We start from the raw sequence: 27,511 nt of genomic DNA on the forward strand, positions 1-27,511 counted from the left end.
ACCCCCAGGCAAGTCCCCAAACCCGCTGGTGACACCAAGCCCGAGAAGTATTGCAGCAAAGGTGAAGAAGCGTTCACTTGGCGGCTAGGAGGATAGCTTCTGAAGGGTCTATTCAAGAAGAAGAGGCAACAGAAGGACTCCTTGGGAGTAGGGTTTGTTTGTAGCAGATCACCAGGGCTCTTCCTCCTTTTATTATTATTATATTTATATTTATATTTATTTGATTTGTATACCGCCCTTCCCAAATGGCTCAGGGCGGTTTACAATTAAAACAAACCACTAAAACAGTAAAGAGCTAAAACAAATTAAAAAACAATATAACAACAATTTTAAAACATTTTAAAACAATTAAACAATTACAGTGATTAAAAACCCCGAAATCAGGTTTTGAATTTTAAAATAGACCAAATATTAAAAACCCCAAAATTTAGGAAGCTGAGAAAGCTTGGGTGAAAAAATAGGTTTTCAGGTGTTTTTTGAAAATTGCCAGAGATGGGGAGGATCGTATCTCAGCAGGGAGCGCATTCCACAATCTTGGGGCAGCGACCGAGAAGGCCCATCTCTGTGTAGCCACCAAACGGGTTGGCAGTAACTGGAGAAGGATCTCCTCAGATGACCTCAATGGGCGGTGGGGCTCATAATGAAGAAGACGCTCTCTTAGGTACCCAGGGCCTAAGCCGTTTAGGGCTTTATAAGTTATAACTAGCACTTTGTATTTTGTCCGGAAACCTATTGACAGCCAGTGTAACTCCATCAGTAAAGGAGTAACATGGTCTCTCCGAGATGACCCAGAGACCAACCTGGCTGCCGCGTTCTGAACCAACTGAAGTTTCCAGACTACGTACAAAGGCAGCCCCACGTAGAACGCATTACAGAAGTCAAGTCTGGAGGTCACCAACAGATGTACCACAGTTTTGAGGTCATTGATCTCGAGAAATGGGTGCAGCTGGCATATCGGCCGAAACTGATAGAAAGCACCCCTGGCCACTGCCTCAACCTGAGAAACCAGGGAGAGGTGTGAATCCAGAAGTACTCCCAGACTGCGAACCTGTTCCTTTTGGGTAAGTGTGACCCCATCTAGAAAAGGCAGATCAACATCGTCTCTTGAGTTCTGACCCCGCACAATAAGTACCTCCATCTTATCTGGATTCGGCTTCCGTTTATTCTCCCTCATCTAGCCCATTACTGCTTCCAGGCAGGCATTTAGGGAGGATATGCCAGCTCCTGAAGAAGTTGACATGGAGAATGTCATCTGGTGTCATCAGCGTACTGGTGTCATCAGCGTACTGGTAACACCCAGCTCCAAATCCCCTGATGATCTCTCCCAGCAGTTTCATGTAGATGTTAAAAAGCATTGGAGAAAGTATGGAGCCTTGAGGGACACCATACTTAAGCTCAGATTTTGAAGAGCAACAGTCTCCAATCGACAGCATCTGGAATCTGTCCGAGAGGCAGGAGCGGAACCACTGTAGAACAGTGCCTCCCACACCCAACCCCTTCAGACGTTCCAGAAGGATACTATGGTCGATAGTATCGAAAGCCGCCGAGAGGTCCAAAAGGACCAACAGAGTCACACTTCCTCTGTCAATTGCCAATTGGAGATCATCCATCAGGCTGACCAAAACAGTCTCCACCCCATAGCCCGCCCAAAAACCAGTTTGAAATGGATCTAGATAATCAGTTTCCTCCAAGACCACCTGGAGCTGAGAGGCCAGCACCCTCTCAATTACCTTGCCCAGCCATGGGAGGTTGGAAACAGGCCTATAATTGCTCAACTCTGAGGGATCTGATGCAGGCTTCTTTAGAAGAAGTCTAATGATTGCCTCCTTAAGACAAGGAGGCATCCTGCCCTCCCTCAGAGAAGCATTTATGATTTCCACTAGGCTGTTTACAACAACCTCCCTGCTAGATAGAACAAGCCATGTTGGAAAGGGGTCAAGAGGACATGTGGTAGGCCTCACTGCTCCAAGCAGCTTGTCCACATCCTCAGGAGTCACAAACTGAAACCGATATCACATAAGAGGAGTCGTGGGCACCTCCAGCTCAGACATCAAATTAATTGTGGAGTCTCCATCTAGGTAGGCCCTAATCCAAGAGATTTTATCTGTGAAAAACTCTTTAAACACATCACAGCGGGTAACTGATGACTCCAAATTCTGGTTCAAGGAAGTGGGGACAGATACTAATCCCCTCACAACCCTGAACAACTCCGCTGGACATGAACTCACAGAGGCAATACGGGCAGAAAAGAACCGCCTCTTTGCCGCACGTATTGCCTGAGCATAGATCTTTAGATGTGCTCTATGTCGCAATCTGTCAGATTCGAGTTACGTCTTCCTCCACTTGCACTCCAGTTGCCTACCTTGCCGCTTCAGCCCCCGTAGATCTTCGGTATACCAAGGGGCCAAATTTGAAGTGGGTCGGAGGGGATGCTTGGGAGCAATCGTGTCTACTGCCCTGGTGAGCAAGTTGTTCGAATTCTCAACCAGAGCATCAACAGGATCACCGGCAAAGCCATCATTAAATCCCTCCAAGGCTTATTGGAATCTTAATGGATCCAATAACCTCTTTGGGCAGACCATTCTAATGGGCCCCTCGTCCCTGCGGAGATGGGAAATGGTCGTAAGTCCAACCTTAACCAGATGGTGGTCCATCCATTACAATGGGGAAATCACAGGAGTCCCCACCTACGGAACACCACCCTGATCAGAGTAAAATACCAAATCAAGCGTGTGACCTGCAATATGCATCGGTCCAGAGACCACTTAGGATAGGCCCATAGTTGTCATGGCCGCTATGAACTCCCGAGCTACCCCGGACAGATTGGTCCGGAAGTGAACTTGAAGTCCCCCAGCACCAAGAGTCTGGGAGACTCCAACGCAAGTTCCATAACCAAGTCCATGAGCTCAGTAAGGGATTCCGCTGGGTAGCGGGGCGATCGGTACACCAACAGAAGTCCCAATCTATCCTGGTCCCCAAACTCAAGTATACACATTCAATATGGTCCGATACGCTGACAGGGACCCTGTTATCCCTATAGACCACAGCCACCCCACCTCCCCGCCCACGTCCCCTCATCTGCTCCTCTACAGAATATCCTGGAGGGAGAAGCTGGGACCAAACTGGACCACTACCCTCCCCCCACCAGGTCAGCCTCTTCATCCATGATCAAATCATGGATGAGTTCAGATTTATTTTGGACTGACCTGGCATTACAGAGGAGCAGGGAAAAGCTATGTGGGTTGGTGGCAGTGCTCCCCGAGGTTAAAGGGCTGGCAGGACAGCTGGAAGGGGAGACAACTATTAAATTTCTGACTACCCTTCCCTGGAACGGCCTGCTGACCTGCCAACATTACTTCTTCTATTCCCCTCCACCACTGGGATAGCTGCCACACAGTCAATGAAGGCACCCCCTGTCCCCCCATCTCCAGACAAACCCAAACACATTACAACAACTTCAACCCAAGTCTAAAACAGCTTAAAACTAATTAAACAGAAGCCCTCTAGCCCTCGTTCTCTTCTGAAGTGCCCCCCCAAAGGGTGACCCCCTTTGGTGTCGCCCCTTCAGTGGCGACCCCACCGGTGGTGGGCCTGCTGCCACAAGGAGCCTTCCTAAAAAGCCCAAAACTGAGCAGGTGACCCGAGGAACAGCTGAGTCACTCATGGGCTGGTCCCAGTCCTGCCCACACTTCCCACAGATGTTGACCGGAGGCTGCAGCCCCACAGGGCAAGCAAAAGCAGGCAGGCAACAGCAGAAGGAACCCCAGCACCCACCTGGTCTCTCACTCCAGGCAGCACTGGGTGGGAGACAGATGGACTCTAGATAGATAGATGGACTCCTAAAGGATGGAGCTCCTCCTAAAGAATGTGAAAGCTGTTTCCTTTCCCAGGCACTTGCTGGCAACAACTGCTTGTCTAGGGATGCTGTTCCTGATCCTTCAACTTGGCATGGCCCGCGCCATGTTCTTGGCCATTTCTCCTGCACTTCCTTGAAGACTCTGAGGCAGCAGCACCTAGCCCCACTATTTACACTGGCTGTTAGCCAAGGTTAAGTGAGCAAGCACTCCTTTACCCCTGGCTACTTGCTCGAGTGCGAGCATGGGCTGCATCCAGCCTGGCTGCACACAGAGATGGGCACCTAGAGTGCCCATCTCGTGGGGGAATCCCCCAATCCATCATGCGTGTTGCATGGTGCATTGTGGGATTCATGGAAGCTGGGACAATGAGTCCTGGCCTCAGATCAATCTGCCCTTCATGCTGCACAGGCAGGGCTGACTGTGTGGGAATGTATTGCGCATGCCCACCAAGGAAACAACAATTGTCTGGGGGTGGGGGCTAGGCAAGGTTTGGGGAGCCTTTCCCCTACACACCCAGTAAATGGCCCCTCTGTGGTGAAAGAACTAGACTTTAAGGAAACTTCCCAGACTTTCCATGCTCATTCACTGGGACCACAACTACAGCCAAGACCTCGATTTGATCATACAGTGTTAACTGCTAAAAAGATATGTGAATTTGGTTCTCTTGACTTAGCTAGCTAGCAGGTTCCAGGATATAAGTGTTACACAAGGGTGGATTAGTCCCTGTGGTTTGGAGTTAGACTTAGGAAGAGAAGGGATAGCCCTTTGTTAAAAGCGTATCATATTTTGTTCTGCTCCACACCTTGAGAACTGGTATAGTAGTGACTAAGGGACTGAGCTACCAATTAGATTTGTCTTTGCTCAAATCACACAAACGACGACAAAGAATAATTATCTACTGCTTTTCATCAAAAAGTTTCCAAAGCGGTTTACATAGATATAAATAAATAAAATGGCTCCCTGTCCCCAAAGGGCTCACAATCTAAAAAAGAAACATAAGATAGATACCAGCCATGGCCACTGGAGGAGTGCTTTGCTGGGGATGGATAGGGCCAGTTGCTTTCCCCCTGCTTAATAAAGAGAATTGCCACTTTAAAAAGCTGCCTCTTTGCCCAGTTAGCAGGGGCCGACAAACACAAGGTATGGTTTGGCAAGTCTCTCCCTCTCAGCCTCCCATCTGCAATGTGGGAATAATAATACTCACCTACATTACAGGGATGTTGTAAGGCTTACAAGATTATATGAAGGACTTTAGACACTTGAAAGCACTATACAAATGCTAAATATCTTTGTGGAGGGTTTCTTAGGTGGCCATGTGACTCAGGAAATCCAGCGGAATCCTTCCAACAACAATAGACTCCTTTTCTCCATCTTGGAAACTGAGTTGAAAATCTTGCTCCAATTTTGAAAGGAAGAATGTAACTGTATTAATCGCTGAAAGAGTGGTCCTAATTTTGCACCAGAAAGAGAGCACAGCTTCTCTTGCCTTGTAGAGGAGACCTAGAGCTGCTTCATATGTCAGCAATGCAATTCTGCTATTAACAGCACCAGAAGAATGACAAAGACAAAGTTGCTTCTTTGTAAATCTGCCACTTTTTCCTGCATCTAGGGTAATTATTCAACAAATTTGTTCCATCTGTTTTGTGTCAACCAGCACAGCAAACAGCACTAATCTATGGCATAGATTTATATTTCATTTGAAATAACAAAGCAAGGACTTGAACTGAAGTGGTAAAATCTAGCAGCAAGGAAAGAGCAATCTTGGCTTACATACTCAATGGCAGCAGTGTTTTGTAGACCCATCCATAGCATGGTTTATATGAGATAAATAAACCCGTAAACATAATGAGGTAGTGATTATCCTGTAGAAAAATGATAGCACATGCATGAAATGACTGATAATGAATGCATGTTAAGTTTTCATGCCCTCAACCTATTACTTTAGCTCATCCCTCTAGGCCTAATTTGAAGAGCCTAACCTTCTGCACAGCTTCAATATATCAATTAAATAGACAGGAAAGACCAAGGCAAACCACAAACAACTCTATCATATTTTAGCATGTCAGTGTTAGCCTTCAGTCTAATGTGTACAGAAGCTGATGTGCCCTGTTGAAGTGAATAGTCTCAGGACCACTTGGTTAAATTTCCACGCCAGTAGCTGTTTTTAGGGCCATGACATACCTTCACTCTGAAGCCAGTTTGACTTAGCACCAGAGCACTCTTCAGATATATTCCCCCAAAAGTATGATGAACTCAAGTATGGTGTCCTGAGAGTGTACCAGCAAATCTCGCCCCGCCGCTGACACACTGAGAAACCTCATGCCGCCACGCTCTCTGTGTTTATAGTGTTTGTCTGAAAGGGCAAATGCTGTAAGGGTGATGGTGGTTGTTTGTTTCCATGATGGGAAGGCTAAGGTGCCCCAGACTTCTGATCATGGGAAAAGGACAGCTATTATAGCACCTACCGCATTTGTCTCTTCAGACAAATGCTGTAAGTGTGTAGAATGCTGTGCATCGGCCAACACTGATGCTTCTCAGTGCATTGGTCAACACTAAGAGTTAACTTAAAAATATTTATTAAATGCTTATACACTACAAAGATTTCATTCTCAGTGATGGCTTTGTAGAGTGGAGTGGTGCATTGCCCACGCTTCTTGCCATCCCCAAGGGACAGACACTAAGCTGGTCAAATTATGTTCCCCAGTCTTCTGAAGTCCAGCATTAAGAAGACAGCCATAAGTTTTGTTGAGGTTGGGAGGCTCTCAGGAATAAAATGTGAAGATAACAATACTAAGAGATCAAATAGAAAATATTAACCATCATGTATATTTCTAGGTCCTGTCTCTTTAAGAGATGAAAACTTGTAATAGTAAAGGACTGGTTTGGACAACACTCTGACAGCTGAAACCATAACACATGATAAGAACATGCACATGCCTGGGGTCAAGAAATGTTGGCTCTGTTGACCAGCCAGACAAAAAAAATTTACTTGTCGAGCTACGTTGGTACATTACTTATCAGGAATTTTTTCACTTGTCAGGCATCATTTTCCCCTCGCCAAAGACATGTAGACTAGTGGATTTCTTGAGCTTTGCACATGCCAAGAGTGCACACATCCTTCTCTCCTCTTGATGTGAAGCCTTTCCCTAATTTTGTGTGTGGCAGGCAACCTGAACCACTCCTTTACACACTCTAGAAAACTAGTTTAAACATCTGTATGATAGTCACAGCCAAACCATAATCCCTGACTATTTGCCACTGTGGCTGGAGATGATGGGAGTTGTAGTAAAAAAAAAACTAGAGGGCCAAAGCTGTACAACCCTATGCTGGAATATAAAAATGATATCAATTCCTGCTATGTCTGTAAAGCTAAATTATATTTTTTCAGCAATAATTAACTAATTACATTAGGTTAAAAGAAAGTAGACAAAAATACTCATTCAGAATTGAAAAGGTGACAAAACTCTCATAATTAATTTGACCTTCTCCCCTACCCCCCAATTTTTTACCATGTAAATTCCTAGATAACTCCTGGCTCTTTCTGACCACTATATCCTAATATTTCTTTCATCTCCTGTTTCTGATGAGTTTGAAGATAAATACAAATGCTTTTCTTTAACTTGAAGCTTGCTACTTACCAGTAGTTAGATAATTCTAACTCCACATATATGAATCAAGTTCATTAGATCTGTTCGGGTCAATGCAATATCTTGTGCATACACAGAGTTAATCTTTTTCACTTTGATTCCCTTTCTTGCATTCTGTACTCACTGCTGTTGGTAGTGGTTCTATGCTCAGAACAAATAAACATGTAGGTATGTAGAAAGTGAGCATCCTCACCTAGTTTCTTTTGATAGATAGAAAATATCTGATAGCTTCCTCTTTGCTAGTATCCTACTCCAAAAGAACTGTACATCAGTTTTACCCATGACTGAAAATTACTTCTGAACTGAAATGCCTTCAATAGGTCAAACAGGAAGAGCCATTTAACAGTCTTTTCTGACCCTTTTTTCCAAATTTCCAAATTCTGAATGGAGACAGAGCTTGCAAATGTGTCATATATTCTTGAGGCTTCATCCCTGTTCATTTGAGAGCCTAGAACTGAATGTGAGGTCTGTACATCATTACTGTAAGGCCATCACAATTCAGAATTCCATGGCACCAACAAAATTCCCAATGTGACAGTTGCACATCTCCAGCTTCATTACTGGAAGTCTTAAGAATTAGGCTTATGGACACTTGCTTGAGAATAAGTTCTGCAGAGGAACTTGCTTCTAAACAAGTGTGAACAGAATCAGGTTGGATCTCTGTTCTCACACCCTTCAATGGGAAAGTCTACATTCTCACAGCTCTGCCTACTGCTGGAATTCAAAGAAAGAAGTAAAAATTCCAAACCTGTCACTGGAGCCAAGCAGTTGCTAACTTGCCCTAAAACAGACTGAGGCATTAGACCATAAACTGTGACATTTTTATGCCTATGACATTGTGGGAGAGTTTTCTTTTCACTTTTCCATATTCACTTGTTTTCTTTTTGTCTCCCATTATAGCAGCATAATCGAACTCAAGGTAACCTGAGTCCATAGCAGAGGGATATGAAGAACCATTCCATTAAAATGTTAAACTTCAGAACATTCATAAATAGCTTTTGCCACAGCCCATGGAACATAAATGTTATTAACAGCCATTTGGTGTCGATGTATTGCTCTCCCAATTGTAGGGTACCCTATTCTCCGTCTAATAATAAAAAAAAACCTCTTCCAGCACCTGACACCAGCGTGTGCAATATGCACACACATAACAGGCTATCCATAACACAGTAGCCATAATATGGTTATGCATATAAAACATGTGTAATTATTCAGTTAGATTAATCCATCTGCATGCACTGACATACAGGAACACTAGGAATATTAGGGGAAATGCAATATAATTGGAAAAAAATGTCAAAGCTTTTCAACTTGTAAGAAAAATAATATTTTCTGACATTCGTTAAACAGCTATTACCGCTTGTGAAGGTTACTGGTCTGGTAACAATAGAAAACGAAGTCTTATGTTTATCTTCAGGCCAGGAGAGATGGAGGCAGCAGCAGTACATGCTTTCCTAGGCTGACCTGCTAATGAACTCAATCCAGGCCTGGAGGGACTAGTATCCCTTGGAGTCAGCGGATATTTAACTTTGATGCTAGTTCAACCTGGGGACGCCTTTCGAAGAAATTGCCAGATCTCTTGCCTTCTTTCCAGAAAAACTAAACATTTACACAGAAACTTTGTAAAATGAAAAGAGAACTCTTAAAAAGAAGAGGGAACAGAGCTGTGGGTGTGTTTTAAATAGTCTCTGTGTGGATGAGTGTCTGATCACCAGAACAGTTTGTGCTGGCGCCTTGAATTTCAAAAAAATAAAATAAAATCCCAATACTAGTCATAATGAGCATATACATAGGGACAGATTTCTTGTTCTGCTTTGTGTTCCTTTAAATTGTAAGTAATTAAACAATGAACAAAGAAAGTTAAGTAATATCAAACTGATGCTAGTTTTCCCCAGCACTGAAACTCACAGAGATTGTGTTATTTATTTCAAAATTATTTCCAGATGAGCCCAGCTCTACGGATACATTGGACTTTTTTCCCCCCAGCAGGCAGCTGAAAAGAAATGGCATGAACTCTAATTATTTGATATACTGGATGCTGACAGGGCATCCTTGATAAGTTTTGCCCAGGTTTTGGGTGTGCTCATCAGTACACCTGAAACCTGCAAACTAAAGAGTAGGGATGAGCCTGGGGTGTTTTGGCGCCTCTTTGGAGAGGCACCGAAATGCTTCGGCTCCCTGGCACCAAACCATTTCATCGCGGGGCAAGGGGTTCCCTTAAGAGGAGACAGGCAGGTTCTGATGGATCACATCCTTAGACTGAAGACATGTATATATGGAATCTTCTAACTCAATTCTGCATCTTGGCTTGCAGCTGGATGTTCACGAAACAAAGCTAGGATTCAATGTCAATTTTCTGAACAGGTTTTTGCTTAGGTTTCTTCTTCTAGGAGTTCCACCAAGCTCAGACACAGCAGCAGGAACTCTAATTGTTAGATACACTGGGGTGAGATTGAATGCTCTTTAGTAGGGATGTGCACCAAATTGTTTTGGTGCACATCCATGGGTGGCGAGGGGTTCCCTTAAGAGGAGGCGGGCAGGTCATAGGAACATAGGAAGCTGCCATATACCGAGTCAGACCATTTGTCTATCTAGCTCAGTATAGTCTTCACAGACTGGCAGCAGCTTCTCCAAGGTTGCAGGCAGGAATCTCTCTCAACCCTATCTTGGAGGAGCCAGGGAGGGAACTTGGAACCTTCTACTCTTCCCAGAGTGGCTCCATCCCCTGAGGAGAAGATCTCATAGTGCTCACACTTCTAGTCTCCCATTCATATGCAACCAGGGTGGACCCTGCTTAGCTAAAGGGACAAGTCTTGCTTGCTACCACAAGACCAGCTCTCCTCTCCGACCGACCTGCCTATCCTCCAAGCCCCCGCTGGCCTGCCGCAGTGCTGTCTCAACGGAAATACTTCTGTGCAAGCAGCAGCTTGTGCCACTTGCCCTCTAATTCACCGTGGCGATGGGATCCCTCGTGCAGCGTCAGCACATGCGTTGATGCCATTTGTGGGGCTGCTGGCCATCAAATATTGCTACAAAACCTTTTATCATTTTGGTAGAAGGAGTGCATGGTGTATTATGGGGAGCCTCCTGATGCTGTTGGGAGGCTGCATGTGTGCGAAGCCACGTGACACCGACACATGATCAATTAGTTTGGTTTTTCAGCATGCTTGCACCCAAAACCTTGGCTAAGAGGCAGGCTGCTTAACAGGGTTCCCTAGCTTGGTTCTTGCTGCGCATGAGAATATCCTCAGTATTTCCAGGTATACTTTACAACCTTGTAAAGCTGGTCTTGTCTAATGTGGTAGAGAAGGCCAGCTTTACAAGGTTACTCCACTTTCATTGGCTGACATGATGGCTGAATTACTCAATTGAAGTCCTATTGAAATTAACTAGTTCTTTAGAGTAATTTCTTATTAGTAAACCTGTAAGCACACCTTTAAGAGGAATGTTTACCACCAGGAAGTGCTGCTTCTTTGACAAGAATGAGTTGTGGAGGAAATGGATCTTGATCAGCACTGCAGTGTTAACACTTCTCACTTGTGCTATTTTCCTGCCAGAAATAGCTCCCATCAAGTTGCTGTTCAACACCCAAAGCAGCTATTTACTGCATTGGGGATGAACAGTAGCTTTGGGAGAGGTGTATATCAGTGGGAAAATGCATGAGGGGAAATAGTTAACAGCCACTTCTCCATGCACAATGGTCCTAGTCAGGATCGAGCACTTCGAGCTACTCCCCCCCCCCCAAAAAAAGTGTTTGTTGTGATAAGGATGCCAATCAGTAGCATGTTTTGGAGAACATGTAGTTTGACGCCAAGACCTGCACATTCTTCTGCACAAGACCTTCTTGTGCATTCACTGCCCATTACACCAAGCTACAATTTATTTTCCTGCCAAAGTCTCTTCACTGTAGCCTTAGCCTCGATAAAACCAAAGCTGCTTGCAAGGGACTCAGTTCAACTTAAACTGAGCACTGCAACTAGTTGAATATATGAAACATGTAAAGAATAAGTTCACCAGGGACTTCACCAAGTCATAGAAGACAGGTCTATCATTTGCTACTAGTGTGGTGACTATAGGCCACCTCCAGTCTCAGAGGCAAGATGCTGCTAAATACCAGTTGCAGGGGAGCAACAGCAGGAGAGAGGGCAAGCCCTCACCCCCTGTCTGTGGGCTTCTTGGAGGCATCGGGTGCAACACTGTATGAAACAAGACTACATAGGCCTTGGTCCTGATCCAGCAGGGCTTTTCTTATGTTCTCTCACACAATATCTGCTGAAATTCCTTAGATCTGCTCCACATGAGACATTTCTGGTGGATTGTGTGCAACAACCCTCAGGCGCTTGAAGCCAAAAATCATTCAGTTTACACTAGATGCTTTTAATTAGTTAGGAATATTTAGGCTGATTTTTCATTGATATTTAATCATGAATTTACTTGACGGGGCATGGTGAACAACCTTCATGCAAAGAAATAATTCAATCCGCTGACAAATTTAAAAAAAATCAAATATCAAATGTTGAATAGGTCGTCATGTAAAAAGCCAATGCAACACCACACAGCGAAACAGAGGAATCTGGAGCACCTCCCACAGTGTTGCTCTCTTTATCTTACAGTTGCGCAAGCACATTTGTGCGATGTGACACTAATTATTTCCAATGGGTGACACATCACACAAATGTGCTTGTGCAGCTTTAAGACAGAGTGGAGCAGCCCTGTCCCACAACAACACTGGCAGTGTTGAGAGAGAGAGAGAGAGAGAGAGAGAGCGCAGTGCAGGCAGTACTCCAACCATTTTGTGCTGCAGTATGACCAAAACCAGAATCAGGTCTATTTATATCTATAAATCGGGGTCCTATGCAATTTAATATTAAAACCTATGTGGTCACACATCATTTCTTGCCAAACCTATATAATTCCATGCTGCAGGTGGACTGTGTAGATTTAGGAGGAAAAAATATTCCCTCTCAGAGAACTTGCTGAACTTACTGAATTTTGTATTCTAATGAACTAATTATTAAAATTAGTAATTATTGAAATAACCACATCAACTCTCAGTCATTAAAATCCTCCTAAACAGAGCGGCATGATGGCTTAGGCTATTAGAAAGCTTGGCAGCCACCCAACGCCTACAATAGCTTCTAATTAATTGATCTCACCTCTAATCTGCTATTGTTAGCCCAGTGCTGATCATTTGTTTGGCCTACGGATCCTATTGCCCCTTTTATTTGATTGTATTTGTTACTGTACCCTTTCTATCTCTTTCAATTAAGCACAGGTTAAGTGGTTCAACCGCAAGAGAATAGGAGATAATGGCACCAATCAAAGTAATCTCTTTAATTTGCTAAATGGATTACAGGGAAACCCCAGCCAAAGTGAAGTCATTGCTGGTGGCCTTCACTTGAACCATACACAAAGAGTATCTAAGTATTAACCCACCAAGCGCCAAATGTTATACATCAGCACAATCGACACAACCTGGCACATCCTTATCACAGACCTGGCCACGGCACAGATATTCACACGCGGAAGAACTGCCACTGTCGGCATCGCCCCGACCCAGTCACATACCTTACTTCCAAAAGTAACATTCTCGTCTGGGTAGAGCAATCAAAAACCACTGCACAGCTCAAGTCAAGCAAGTAGATTTATAATCTCTTTAAGGACATGCAGAGGGTAGACTTCATTTTTCATATTTGTACTATAAATGCAAATTCAGGCTCGTACTCACTACCGCTTTTGCTGACTGAGTGAAAATGTTAACAGTAAACAAGCTTTGTCCTTAAAGTGGTGAATGGGCTTGTCTCTCCCCCACCCCCACCTCCCCTTTTCAAAAGTGTTCTGGAACAAGCCAGCTGCCAAAAGAGCCGCACGGCTGGTGCTTTGGCCAAGTGTCTGCCCTTGGCTGATCAGTCAGGCAGTGGATTTTAAGAATGTGAGCTGCACAGGCAGGCAGTTGGTCATTTCCCTTCAATAACAGGCAGAAGAGAAGCCGTGTGTGTGTGTGTGTGTGTGTGTGTGTGCGTGTGTGTGTGCGTGTGTGTGAGAGAGAGAGAGAGAGAGAGAGAGAGAGAGAAGAGGAGAGGAGACAACAGCAACACTACAATAGTTGCAAAGGTTTGTCATCCAGACTGAATGGGCCATTGAAGACAATACTACCACCATCCTACTGTACATGTGTGAGGAAAGAACATGGAAGCACACATGTCCAACCCCACAGTGTGACCGCCTAAGCACGCAAGGCAATCATGCAAGTTCAAATGTACAAATCTCCGCACGTTTAGAAGAGATGGTTAAAAATATAAGCCAAACTTGCCCATAGTGTTGAATTCGCTTTCCTTTTTGAAAGTATATGTATGCAACTAGGCAGGTAAAGAGTTGGGGTTTTTTAAAAAAAACAAACCTGATATAGTTAGCAAGTGTGCAATCTGGTGTAAAAAGGCATTTTTGATCAGGCTGGCTTGCCTCAGCAAATGTAACAATAAGCAGGAATTGAAGAATGAAAAGGTCCCATCTAGTCCAGGAGATAAACACATATCAACAGCATTAGCCCAATCAGATGTTTCTGGGACTCACAAGAAGGATATGAAGATGATGCCTTGCACCTGGCATTAATAGCTATAGTGCTACTAAACATGGAGGTTTCATTAGGCCATAATAGCTAATAGTCATTAAAAGACTTACCCGTCATAGTTTTTTGTAATTCCTTTTTTCAAAAGTAAAGATTTTATCTAGACAAAATTCTTCATGTATGATACTCTTACTGTACTGTTTCTATTGCAGTTTCTTTTGATGTTTCTGAAGTGACGTGTAGTTTTGTGTGTGGTTTTGTTGTATTGAGTGGCCGTTGGCTGTAATAAAGAACTACTACTACTACTACTAAAAGTAAAGAGGGGTAGGTGCTTTTACTCTGAGTAAAGTCATTTTGAGATGAAGTCTCAAACATTTTGAGATCTTAAAGTATTTAACAAAAATACTCCTATTAGCTTGTTTGGATTAGTAGCGATCAGCAAGTCCGGACTGAGCCGCCAGGACAATTCCTGGTGCACCCTATGATGATCCATGAAGGTTGCTGGTGTTGCTGCGTGCCAGGGAGCAAAGCCCTGATGGAAGCACAGCCGCCCAAAGCCGCCGCCCTCCGGGGCTGACCCAACCTGCCCCCCGTGTTGCCTCCCCAAGGAGTCAGGCAGGGTGGCATGCGGAGGGGCAGTGCCACAGAGGAACAAGCCATCGGGGGATTCTTGGTTGCTGCAGGAGGACGTCCCTACCGCATGGTCACTGGAAAGGGCACAGGCAGCTCTCCCCTCCGCCAGGAAACTTGAAGGATCCTCATGTCCTACCGTGCCTTGGTGCTGGCCATGGCTTAGCCGCCAGCGGTATAAGACCTGCAGGGGGGGCGCAGGAGGAGCAGGATGCTGCTGGCAGTCGGGACTCCCCCTGCTGGCTCCTCTTGCAGAAGGAGCAGAACCTCCTCGGAATTCCCCTTTCAGGCTGAGTAGCCTGCTTTGCTCGTGATGCTTCTTAAGGCATGCTTGCTTTGGTCAGTGGGCCTGCATCTTCCCCTCCCTCGGTCATGGTCAAAACCTGGTGCCCTCCCACATACATTCCACCACCATCTCAGTTCCCCCAGTCTGGCCCTGGCGATCAGCATACAGAATGAGCCAGTGACATGCACGGCATGCAGGTGGACTAGTCCAGAATGCTTGCCATGTGCAATACCCTCTATTTGCAGAAAAATCTCTTTGGAAGCACTCTGCTGTATGTCCTGCAGATATTTAAAGGAGGATGTCCCCCAAATAAAACTGCAAACAGTAAAACAGCAAAACTCAGTCCAATATCAATAACTTGTTAAAGCCAGTGGTTTTTTTAATTTGGTGCTAAAAACAAAGATTCCTAGATTTGCAGAACCAGAAAACCTAAACCACACAATATGAAAAAGGAAAGTAGTATGTAGATTAGGCCTGTTTATTGGAATCACAGATTTTGCACAGCTAATTTTTGTTTTGCAGCAACTGCAATTTTGTGTTCCATTGTTTATGAAGTGCTGAGCAAGAAAAAAAAGAGATAAACAAGGCAGAAGCTCATAGCAAAAAGAAATCAGGAAAAAGAGGAAAGGTCTTTTATTAACAGGAAAAGAGTGAAGAAAGATTCATGCTGGAAATACCACCTGGGCCTTGTCTATCTCATTTGTAGACCATATGGTTTCTTTTCTTTGTATTTACTACAAGATTTTCATGCAGGACTGCACGTATTTCAATTTTGTTCAAGTTCTTAATGAGATGTTATATTCAGTCATGCTGCTGCAAAACTAGCTACAAAGATAAAAGAAGTAGTGCCTCTTCTCCTAAACCAGGGCTGCTAAACTTAGGCCCTCCTGCAGATGTTGGCCTACAACTCCCATAATCCCTGCCTATTGGCCACTGTGGCTGGGGATTATGGGAGTTGTTGTTCAAAAACAGCTGAGGGGGGCTAACTTAAGCAGGCCTAAACGATGACATTATAGAACATGCTCCAACATTTAGATTGCATCTACAACTACGTGATGTGACAGAGGCCTAGCTCAAACATTACTCGGCTCTTTTTCAAGCCCCCCGCCATTGTGTCTACCTCAAACATGGCAGCACCTGTTTATAATACCATAACATCTTGGCTGTGGCACAAACCTACTTCAGCTCTCATTGGGGGCCAAAAAATCTAGACTGAGCCTCAGATGATAGATAGATAGATAGATAGATAGATAGATAGATAGATAGATAGATAGATAGATAGATAGATAGATTCAGTGGTCATGACCATTGTTCTCTGTATCAGGGATTCCCAGTCATTGTTGAGTACAGTATAACTCCCAGCATTTCCAGCTCAACAGAGATGCTGTGGATCCTTGTCACAGGCAACAATGGTCATGACTAACTAGTTTAGATGCTGTCCGTCATAACCAATACCTAAAGGCCAATAAGTAACCAAATATCAATCTAGATACAGCTAAACTTGAATGCATCGAATTGTACTCATTGTAGGAAATCATTCAACAGTGCACTTATATTAGCTGGCACAGAGGCAAAATGCAAAAAAGGGCACTTAGAGTACCTCTGCTGCATGTGATACTGTAAATACATTTCTGATGACATAACTACTAAACAAGTGTTAACAGAATAAGGTATCAGCTGACTTGGGTAATTATAATTCTCTGGCATATGCCATCTGGGTGCTCTTATCGTTATGTCAATTAAACCCGATAGGAACAATTAATCAATGTAGTGACTGCTAATGGCAAATAACTGTCTGAGTAAGACGAGCCAATATCAGATATGCTGTAAAATTATATGTTATTTTAACAGTGCAACCTAGAGACATTTTGGTTTTATGATGCATCTAAAATTAACAGCTTCTTTTTCAGTTTTTGTAGTTTTTCAGTACAGTAGTAAGTTATTCGTCTCTAGTGGAAGACGGTAACTAAATACAAATAAAATTTTCAACAAAAAGTGAGTAACTGAATATTTAATAGATGACACAGCTGGGCTGGATTACTTAATAATAGTATTCAAACTATTTCAGGTAGAAAAGGAAGAGACTTTCCGGAACCAAATAATTGTGTTTGTAAAGGAGAATTTTAAAAAAATTGTTTTGAATCTAGCATGCTTAATGCAAGTAAAAGGAATTCAGCATATCACTTTCAGAAATGTGTGTCTTCAGTTTACTCTAGCCAATCTGTAAGATACTGGCATTTATCATTTCATTTTGCAGGGGGAGGTATACAGTAGCTGACTTTAAAAATATTGTTTCAGGTGCTACATACATTGATTAGTTGAATTCCCAGTGTTATGAAGGAAGGGACATTCTTATGGAAACACACGCACTTCCCATCACATGTTAAGGTATCTAAAAGAATTCTAATTTTTTCAACTTCCTCTTGATCTATTGGGTATTACTTTTCTATTGGATATTAAATTGTCAGTTCTTCTCTAACAGTTGTTGGTGATGCATTATAAAGGATAAAACAGGGAATGCTTTATTGAGGGCAAAGTCAGCCCAGCTTTCTAGTAATGACTGTGGCACATCTAACTAAACGCACACAGAGGAGTCAGCCTTAAGGTGGTGCCTCATTCAAGGAAAACACCAGTTGTTCAACTATGATTTAGTCTCATGGTCACTTAAAAGTTCAGCCTTTTTTGGCAATTAGAACCCAGACTGGCCCCAACTCTCCTGCCTTCAGTCTTGGCAGCCTCTAGGTGCACAGACTGCATTATTTCTCTATGGCTTGTGATATTACTCAGAGGCAAGCATAGTCTGCTCCCTCTGCAATAGTTTGAGGAAGGACTATGGATCGAGGCCTCACTATATATTCTGCCACCTTTTGGAAACTGCAGAAGCATGTTCATCACTTGGCAGTTTATTCCAGGTGCTGAAGTAGGGCTCATATCTTTTTCAAGCCTCTGCAGGTGGAGGATACCCTATCTCTCTATTGCTGGAGGACAGTTCTAGGCTTTTGCTAATGGCAGCACTATTTTTATACAATGCAAAATTCCACTATCCCACTGCAAAAACCTAAATGGACATTAGTTTGAAAGGTGAAAGTAAAGGTAAGGAACCTCACCAACTTCATGAACCACTGTTTACCAATATATTAAGTATCTATAATTTCCTTGGGTGGAACTATGGACCAAAATTAAAATAGCTCCTTCAGGTACTCCAAAACCTTGCCCCCTGAAAAAGCTGACCTGCATGCCATATGCTCAAAAATGGTTTGCCATAAGTTGGGGAGTAGGTGCCTAACCTGAAATAGTAGATGCACAGGAGCACCGCAGTGGTATGGTGGATCAGTGACAGGCACCTGAAGTAAGGCCGGTAGGAGCAGCAAAAGATACCCAAGAGTAAGGCCCAAGGTTGGGCAAAGCAATGATGATAGCTGTGTATCGACCAACATTCCAGAACCTGCCATGTCCCAGTAACTCCTGAGAACTACTTTATAAAAATGCAAGTTCCCTTCCTGGTATGTCAATGCACAGGTTTGAGATTGCTGCCAATGCTGACACTTTTCAAGGTCAGTCTGGAAAGGCCAAGGAGAAGAAAGATGGTAGTGAGATGGACAGCTCTGAGGAGTGGAGAAAGCTGAGAGCCACAAAACAAGCAAAAAAGGGAAAGTATTCCTGAGTTCTGAAGCCTTTTGGGAGAGGGCAAGAGAAGAGAGAATAGGAGTTGGGTGACTGAAATGGGGCCAGGAATGGACACCATGTGACAACATGCTACAGAAACTGTTGTTAGAAAACCCTATTCAAATAGCTCTTAGCGGCACAGAACGGGCGGCACATGCAGTTCCCATTGTGCCCACCATTATCTGTTCCTCTGGCTTATGTATTTTTAGCCATTTGTGTTGATTCATGTCTCTGTAGAGGGATTTTGCAAATACAGCAGAAACCTCAGATCTCTTCTGAACAGAGATATATTTATAGCGAACCACAGACATATAGTGAAAGCTCACATAATAAATTTCCAGACAAAGAGAAGAGGAGTACAAGTAAGCAAACTAGCTGAAGGGCAGGTTAACATACTACTTTTTTTTTAAATGGGCTGGTGAAAATAATAGCAGGGTTCTAATTAGAGCTGAGTGAATGACATCTGAATGAATTATAATTTTCATCATGTTTTATTTCTAGAATTTCTAGAATTCTGTTTCATGATATTGCAAGTTCATATGGTCACATTTTAGTCATAACATCCAGCAAAATAGTCAGTGAAATGCATTGATGAGCCAGGGAATTACTATACTGAAGAATGCAGTAGATGTATTGCCTAGAGATGACTTTCATATTTCAACCTCATACAATAACGCGTAGTGGTTAAGAGTACTGGACTAGGACCAGGAAGACCAGAATTCAAATCTACATTTAGCCCTGAAGCTCACTGGGTGACTCTGGGCCAGTCATATATCTCTTTGTCTAAACTACCTCACAGGGTTGTTGTGAGGATAAACATAACCATGTACTCCATGTACTCTGGCTCCATGGTGGAAGGGTGGGATATAAATGTAAAAATACACCAGTAGGCATAATACTAATAATTACACTATTGTAATATGCTCTTTGAATACAGCTTAAAAATTTAAGCTAAAGCCGAGGCTCTGCGGCAACTCACAGTTGGTGAAACGGGGTTAGTGGAGCACTCACTCCGCTAACCTCATTTAAGGGTGGGGGCAGTTATGGAGGTTTGCTGCCAGGAGCCGCGTGGCTTCCACCGCAGCACACGCAGGCTGGGCTCCGCTTGCTCGGTTTTCGGAGGTTGTGAGAACAGCCTCACTAACTACTATACCACACTGGCTTTTAGTTCATTTCTGGGCATACACTGAAGTGCTGGCTTTTATTTTATAGCTCAAAATTATCCCAGGGAACATCTTCCACTATGTGAGATGCGCCCCCCACAGCATCTAAGATCTTCTGAGGAGAATGTTCCATGCTCTGTGTTCCATGTGACAGGAAGGCACAAGTAGCCTTCACTAGGAGCAGCAAGGCCTTCTTTGTAACATTCCCACTGCTGTTGAACACCTTCAGCATTGAAGAAGCTTTGTTCTGCTTTCTCTCTGCTTGCCTTTAAAAGACACATAAGAGTTTTGTTTTGTTTCGTTTCAGAAGGCCACATAAAATTAAGACATTAACAACTGATTGCTATGTCCTTATTTGTTTTTGCTGGGTTTTGTTGCTGCCACTGGTACTTTTCTCATTAATATGCATTTATTTGTTATAGTTGATTTTAATTATTGCTGTTTTGTTGGAATTGGTATTCAGACATTTCATATGTAGTGATATAATCATTTTAACAATAAAAATAGAACAATTAGCAACTTCACTCAAATCCCTCTTTCACCTCATCTTTGAGAGATAATCCATTTGTTATATTATTCCAACTTGGGTTCACATGCTTTGGAAACCTTTGCAGGTTGAGCCAAATCGCAGTCCCAGACAAAGCTACCACCTGTGCAAAAATATTTATTTTTAGCAGGCACACACTTATAACAGACTATCTGCAAAACTAACCACCAGCTGCTCCTTCTGCCAACTCTATGTCAACAAAGATGGGCTGGCAGCAACAATGTCAAGCCCAGCACACTCAAACATGTCCAACATATTAATAGTTGGAAAGGGGGAAAATCAGTGAAAATATAAGATCTGAAATGGGAAAGAACACCTGCTCACCAGACTGTGAATGGTCAAGATGCATACATTCAAAGTCTTTTTTCTATTTCTATGTTCTATTTATGCATAAACAAAAAAGCAAAATAATTTTACCGCTGCAATCACTCGCATTTACTCCTTTTAACAACTTTAATAACAGAAAATTCTGAAAGTTATCAGAATCTAAGAATACTAGAAGTCTTAGACAACACATCATAGATCACACCCTTATATTGTGCACTAATTTATCAGGGAATAAGTATTGTATAATATGCCCAATTGCTAGTGCAGATTAGAATCCAACCTTCAGATATATAAGCATGCATTAAGGAGGGTGGAAAGAGAACTCTGCTTGGGTATACTTCAGTATGGCTAAAATTTTCATTATGTTCTTATGTTCATATATGGCTACGTTTTCATTATCTTCTTTGATACTTAATCTACAGTGTTGAAGGGAGCAGGAAGGTCCATCAACACAACCACAGTTTTCCTCCTGCAGATTTTTGTACCTGTCCCAGCCATTGCTTCCCCAATCTGCTTCTGTACCCTCTTTTTCGCTTGAGAGAACATTGGCTGCATACAGCCAGCCCTCCTGCTGTGTGCTTATGCCCATAAATGCCTAGCTCTAAAAATAATTGTAGAATTACAAGGCTCTTCTTAAACCTGTTGCTGTACATTAATGTGTCTTAAATCCCTGGTGCATAAGCACCTAAATTAAAAAATAAATAAATAAGAAATGCCGCTCAGACATTGCTGTGTTTTTTGAGTGCCTCCCGAAAAAAAATGGCTGGAAATGGGGAGTGCTTACAAAGACGCAATTTTCCCCATAAAATTCCACTCCCCCATTCCATTGAAGTCTGGCTCAGCAATAGTTAAGTCTGTTATGAACTGCTCCTTTGTACTGAATGATATTTGCAGATACAGACTTTAAAATGACCAGAGAATTAGAGGATGGAAGCCTTGTAAGCCATGAAGTCCAGGCCCCTGCTCAATGCAGGAAAGCCAGAGTAGAGGAGGAGATCTAGTCTTGTGGTTGTAAGCATGAATTGTCATTTTGCTAAGCAGGGTCTGCCCTGGTTGCATTTGAATGGGAGACTGTTCTTATGTTCTTATGACCACATGCATGAGCGCCGTAACATATATCACTTAGGGGATGGGGCCACTCTGGGAAGAGCATCTATATGCTTGCATGCATAAGATCCCAAGTTTCCTCCTGGCATCTCCAAGAGAGGGCTGAGAGAGACTCCCGCCTGCAACCTTGGAGAAACCACTGCTAGTCTGTGTAGACAATACTGAGCTAGATGGACCAATGGTCTGACTGAGTATAAGGCAGCTTCCTAGGTTCCGAAAACACCCTCAAGAGATGGCTGTCCAGCCTCTGCTTGTAGACTTCCAGTAAGGGAGAGACCACTCCTATTCACCATCCGCTGGGTTACTGGTTTCATTTTAAACTGCTTTTACTGCTAAGAGGGTTCTCCCAGCATTCAACTAAGATCTAACCTCCTATAGCTGAAGACCATTATATCTAGTCCTGCGAATAAATCATTATCCTCTTCTGTGTAATAGCCTCTGTGTAATAGCCTCATTATCCTCTTCTGTGTTCAGGTAGAGTTCTATCATGTCCCTGCTCAGCCTTATGGGTGAACAACAAGGGTGAATGAAGAAGATTCTTAGGTCAATTTCCAGCCTCCCGTAGAAGCACTGATGTGCCTAGAGCTTTGCAAATATCACCTATTAGACCAATATTGTCCACTCTAGATGGCAACAACTTGACAAGACCTCAGTTGGGGGTTGTTTCCAAGCACTGCTTCCTGATATTCTTTCACTGGAGGAGCTAGTGATTTAATATGAGACCCTGGGAACGCAACACATGAGCTCTCATGAGTTATAGGCAATCCCCACTAGGGATGTGCACGAATAGTTTTTTTAAAAAATTGATTTGTACCCAAACTGAATCACCCCTAATTTGTTTTGTGTCCAAACCTGTCCTACCAAATCATCCCAGATTCTATTCTGATTTGATTCAATTTGATCAACCCCGAATCAATTTGTGCATTCCTAATCACCACCTTCCAACCCAATGCTAAGCAGCTTGCATTGTGGAAAGCCCATCCAACAGACTACTTCTCATGAAGAACCCTAAAGAGGATACTGGATAGCTGGCAGGAAGGTGGGTTTCTACAACCTAACAGATGATGGAACCCCACAGTATGGGATACTCCATGACTTTGTAGATAAAGGAAGACCAGAAAGAGTTGGGTATAGAAAAGAGCATCTTCCTTGAAGATTTCACAAAAAACAGAGAAAATCTGGGAAATATGGAGGAAGAATGGCAGCACAATAGTATCACTGGAAATAATGTATTGAGTTCAAGGATAATTGGAATAGGCCCTGAGCTTGTGATACATAAACACAGGCATTAGCAGAACTCTGAGGCTACCGCTATTTGTCAGTTGGTATCAGTCAAAGTGTGCTGCAGAGGTGAAACTATTCAGTTACAGGTAATAGGCAAGATGTCAGCTCTGTTAATTTTTCCAGTATCCTTGCCAGCTGACTCAGAGATGGAGCTACACAGTTAAGAAACATAATACAAAAAAGGTACTTAAATGCTACCTTAGCATCTTGCTGCATTAGCCAGATAGACTTCTCTCATTTTGATGCTGCTATTTATACAAAAGATATACATACATGGCAGTAAACTCAGCAGTGTGACTGATTGGGAGAGAGACTTTTTCATTTCATTTAACTGGGAATTAAAAATGAAACAAAATTAAATCGTTGGTATTTTTAAACCTTGGTTTGGATTTGGGCTTAGAGGACCTTGGTGTCCTTACTGTCAAATGACATGAAAATTTCATTTAATGCCAATGGAATTTTCTGGATTCATCTAATACAAAAATTTTCAGACTAAATAGTGAAGTGCTCAGTGGGTTGTATTGACAGTGGGTAGCAATAAGTCAGACAGGGAACAGAGTCCCAACTGCTATCAGCAGACAGCATGCCCAAAATTGCACTGTGCTATTGTGTCACTCTATAGTGTTGGTGGAGTTAAAATGCGGGGTGGTGGGAGGGAGCATCTTAACTGTAGGATTGGTCCATATGACATGAATGAGAGCACTTCAAAATACTGATCAACAATTCACAAGGAAAAGACTCTACAAACAAACCATGCAAGCAAAGATAGGACTACAGAAGTGGAGTGATAGTAATTTAGAAGAAGTAGAAAGGGAACAAGTTCACTGCAGGCAAAAATACTGCACGGTCAGAATAACTACAGACTTGTAGTTCCTGCTTGTTTGTTGGCTGATTGTGTTACATGTGATGCAATTCTATGTCAATGAGGCGAGGCAAAGGCTTGTGAAACTCACTTTCCCCCCAGATGACTGATCCCATGTTGCTGGGAACGCAGACCACGCTTCCAGAGGATCTGTGCTGCATACTTGCAGCACGCAACTCCCAAGGCCAGAATGACATGTCCCAGCCCTCCAGAGATCCCACAATGCATTGCACAACATGCACAACGCATTGGGGGATTCCCCCAAGAGACAGGAGCTCTAGCTACTCATTTAATCGCTGTGACTAAACATAGCCCCAGTGAATGCACAATCCGGTAGCCCAGGTTGCTTGGTCCCTTAACCTCAGCTAGCAGCTGGGCTAAAAAGCCGTGGTAGGTGATGCTGGTCCACCGGGATTGGGCCCAATCCTGGCGGTTCTCACATGCAGCCTAACCCAGGCTGCCTGTCACTAACCTGGGTTAGGCTGTAGCCTCATTCAGTAATATTCTTTGTCTGCAGGATACTTATCAACTGTGCAACACAAAAAGTGTAAAATAGCTTTGCTTAGCAAAGCTATGAAAATGCTGCTAGCAGAGCCTACAAATCTCTGGCAAATTATAGGAAAACCAATATATTTCCTCCATACTGATTAAATATATTAGAAGCATTATTCATCATTGCTGCATATTGGTTTTTGTACATATCTCTACTTATGTGAATTGTGTCCCCCGACATCTTGTTTAGCTTGCAGGAAAATCTTTAGATGGTCTTTCAGCTCACCGTTTGCTTTTAGATCCCTGACACCCTGAAGATTCACAGATCTACTTTTTATCAAATGTAGAAAAAAATCTATCTTTTATACACCAAAGGCTGTATACTGTAATGAATGGCCAATCACAGGATGATATGAGATTGGCAATACTTTTGTTGGACTTTTAAACTGACATTCTAACTGTTGACAGCAATGACACAAACCTTTCTAAACTAGCTGTAAAGTGCCTATATTTTTATTTTAATGGCGAATCTTATGGAGGAGACATGTTAGAAGCACAATACATAATAGGTTCTCATGCCCTGTTTTTCATTTCTTAATAGAGAAGAAGATTAATGCACTCATCTGCATTACTGCTCCCATCTACCTTGAAATAAAAACTTCATGAGCCATAGATTACTCTTTATTGCTTAACGAACAAACAATGCACTTTGCAGCACCTTATATGGATTTTTCGTTAACTCCAATAAAGAAGTTATCAATAAAACCATCATTATGAAATTAGCACATCAGAACTGGCAGAATCTCAAATCTAAAACCCAATGGGGGGAAAACAACTAAACAATTCACAAAGAAAGAACTGGTGTAAAGTGTGGTGGTAAAGAGTGCAAGCTATGAGCTGGGAGTATCCTGTTCAATTATCAGATCAGCCATGAATTTACTTGGCAGTCTTAGGCTATTCACTGCCTCATGCAGTGTAATGTATACTCAGCCCCCTAAAAACACCCTCATCTTGTCTGCATCAAGTTCCGTTTGTTAGCCCACATTAGAACCATGTCAGTCCCTAGTAGTATTATTTAAATTATTTTATTTACTGTCATTAGTTATCTTTCAGTTCCCCAACCCCTTTATTTCTTTGAACAATATTATTTTCCAACACTTGCAGCATTTCAGCGGCACCTCCTAGCACTAGCAGCAGTACAAGACATTTTGCTGCCTGAGGCAAAAGATAGTATGGCACCCTATAATAAAAAGATGCACCCATACATTGTTGCAAAAAGAAATGCTTGCCGCCCCCTATGCCCCTTCCCATGCCTGCACCTGACCCCCTGCCACACATACTATGTCATTCTGGAATATTCTGGAAGGGAAAAAAGGGAGTTGGGAGGCAACTGCCTCAAATGAGCTCTGCTACTGCTGTGGGAAGACAAGACCCCCATGACATTTGCTTCTTTAAGAGCCATCTTGAATCTCTGGCATTCATTTTGTAACACAGAATGGAACGAATAGGCCTGTTTAGTCCTATTTGTTCTTTTTAAAACTATTTGTTAGGAAATCAATGCACATCTCTGTTGCTGCCTTGTGTTTCTGCTACTTGACAAGATGTCAAGAGATTTATGGACACATAGCACCAGTTGGTGAGTTAGATCTGACTGTACTCCATGACAATGACATGGACACATATTTATTCACCCAAGTTTTTTGACAGATTTGTGATTTTAAATTGCTTTAAGGCTTTGATTTCTGTTTTAATTTGTTTATGTTGCTACAAACCACCCAGAGACCGAAGTTTGGGGCAGTGTACAAATATAAGAAATAAATAATGAAAATAAATAAATAAATAATCAATCAATCAATCAATCAATATTGTTGAAACCTCACCCCCTGGCGCCTATCTATCTATCTATCTATTCTATCATATTTATATACCATCTGCTAAGTGCACCTCTAGTATCTAGCATCTCATTTACTGGGTATACATTTCACTTTTATCACTCGTGTGAGTCAAAGATGAAGTGGGCATCTCTGTGAGTGAGAGAGTGTGTGTGTATGTGTGTGTGTGTGAGAGAGAAACCAGTATTAAGGAGGGGGAAGTCTACCCTAGATGGAACTGGAAAGTGCAGAGTTATTCATCTCCCTCTTTCTCCAATTTAACACAGTATTCTGGTGTATGAGCCTTAAAGTCCTCAATGTCAGTGTTAAAAACACATGCCAGTTTAAGATACCAATCTAAAATATAAGACATTTAAAATACAAACAGCAGAATTCCTCCCAATGGTTGCCATTTCAACATCCACTCATTTCCTATTCATACAGTAAGTCTACTCATACAAGTAGCAAGTAAAGACAAGCAGCATTAGCTAAGGGAGACTGAAAAGATTGGAAAACGTCTTTTTCAGAAGATGTGCAATAAAAGCCCAGAACAAAAGCTGCCTTGGTCTCTGGTTTATGGTTTTGTTTTTTCAGGTCTCCCCATTCCCTGCCCCTTGCCCACAGTAATCAAAGTGTAGAAAAGCACTTTTGTGATTGCCTTTTAATATTGGACAACTCAAAGGCTCATATGAAGCAAGAAACCTACAAAGCAAAAGTTTTTAAGAGACCAGAAATAACAGTGTTCAAATATACTAGTTTCACTCATTGAAAAAGTCACATTATTTAACAACTCAGTCATTTCCTTAAAAAAAAAAAACCCAACAGCTTCTCATCCTGGCTGGTTTTAATATGCACCATTAATATGCTATCAGCACAATCAGAAACCCTAAATACACTTACTGATATATACATCATTGATTCCAAAGGGCCTTGCTCACGAACAACAGCCAGATCCTGAGCATGTGTTTAATCAGAAGTATATCCCACTGAGGTCAATAAAACTTACTTTCAGGAAAGTGTGCACAAGTCTCCACAGAAGTGTATTACTGTGGCTTATTGAATAGGTGTGGCTAATTAGGAGCTTCACTTGAACTATTGTTCCTCTTTGTTGCATTTCCAAAAAAAAAACCTCCAAACAATTACACATTTATGGCCTGTAGGGGGAAAAATCCTAACATATAACCTTTTAGGATCTTATTCCTCT

At 42.6% G+C, this 27,511-nt stretch overlaps 1 protein-coding gene across 8 annotated transcripts in view; it reads right to left on the bottom strand.

The window, feature by feature from the left end:
• The window catches only part of RARB (retinoic acid receptor beta), a 490,600-nt gene that overhangs the window by 256,424 nt on the left and 206,665 nt on the right, over positions 1-27,511 (bottom strand). The window contains exon 1 of one of the 8 annotated variants that reach the window (XM_053263913.1): positions 13,073-13,196. The exons of the other annotated variants lie outside the window; for them this stretch is intronic. The gene's annotated coding sequence lies outside the window, so the exon portion shown is untranslated. Of the gene's footprint in view, positions 1-13,072; positions 13,197-27,511 lie in introns of those variants that run through there. 8 annotated transcript variants of the gene reach the window in all.

Source organism: Hemicordylus capensis, chromosome 6 (assembly GCF_027244095.1).
Source record: "Hemicordylus capensis ecotype Gifberg chromosome 6, rHemCap1.1.pri, whole genome shotgun sequence".
NCBI classification, from domain to species: Eukaryota; Metazoa; Chordata; class Lepidosauria; order Squamata; family Cordylidae; genus Hemicordylus; species Hemicordylus capensis.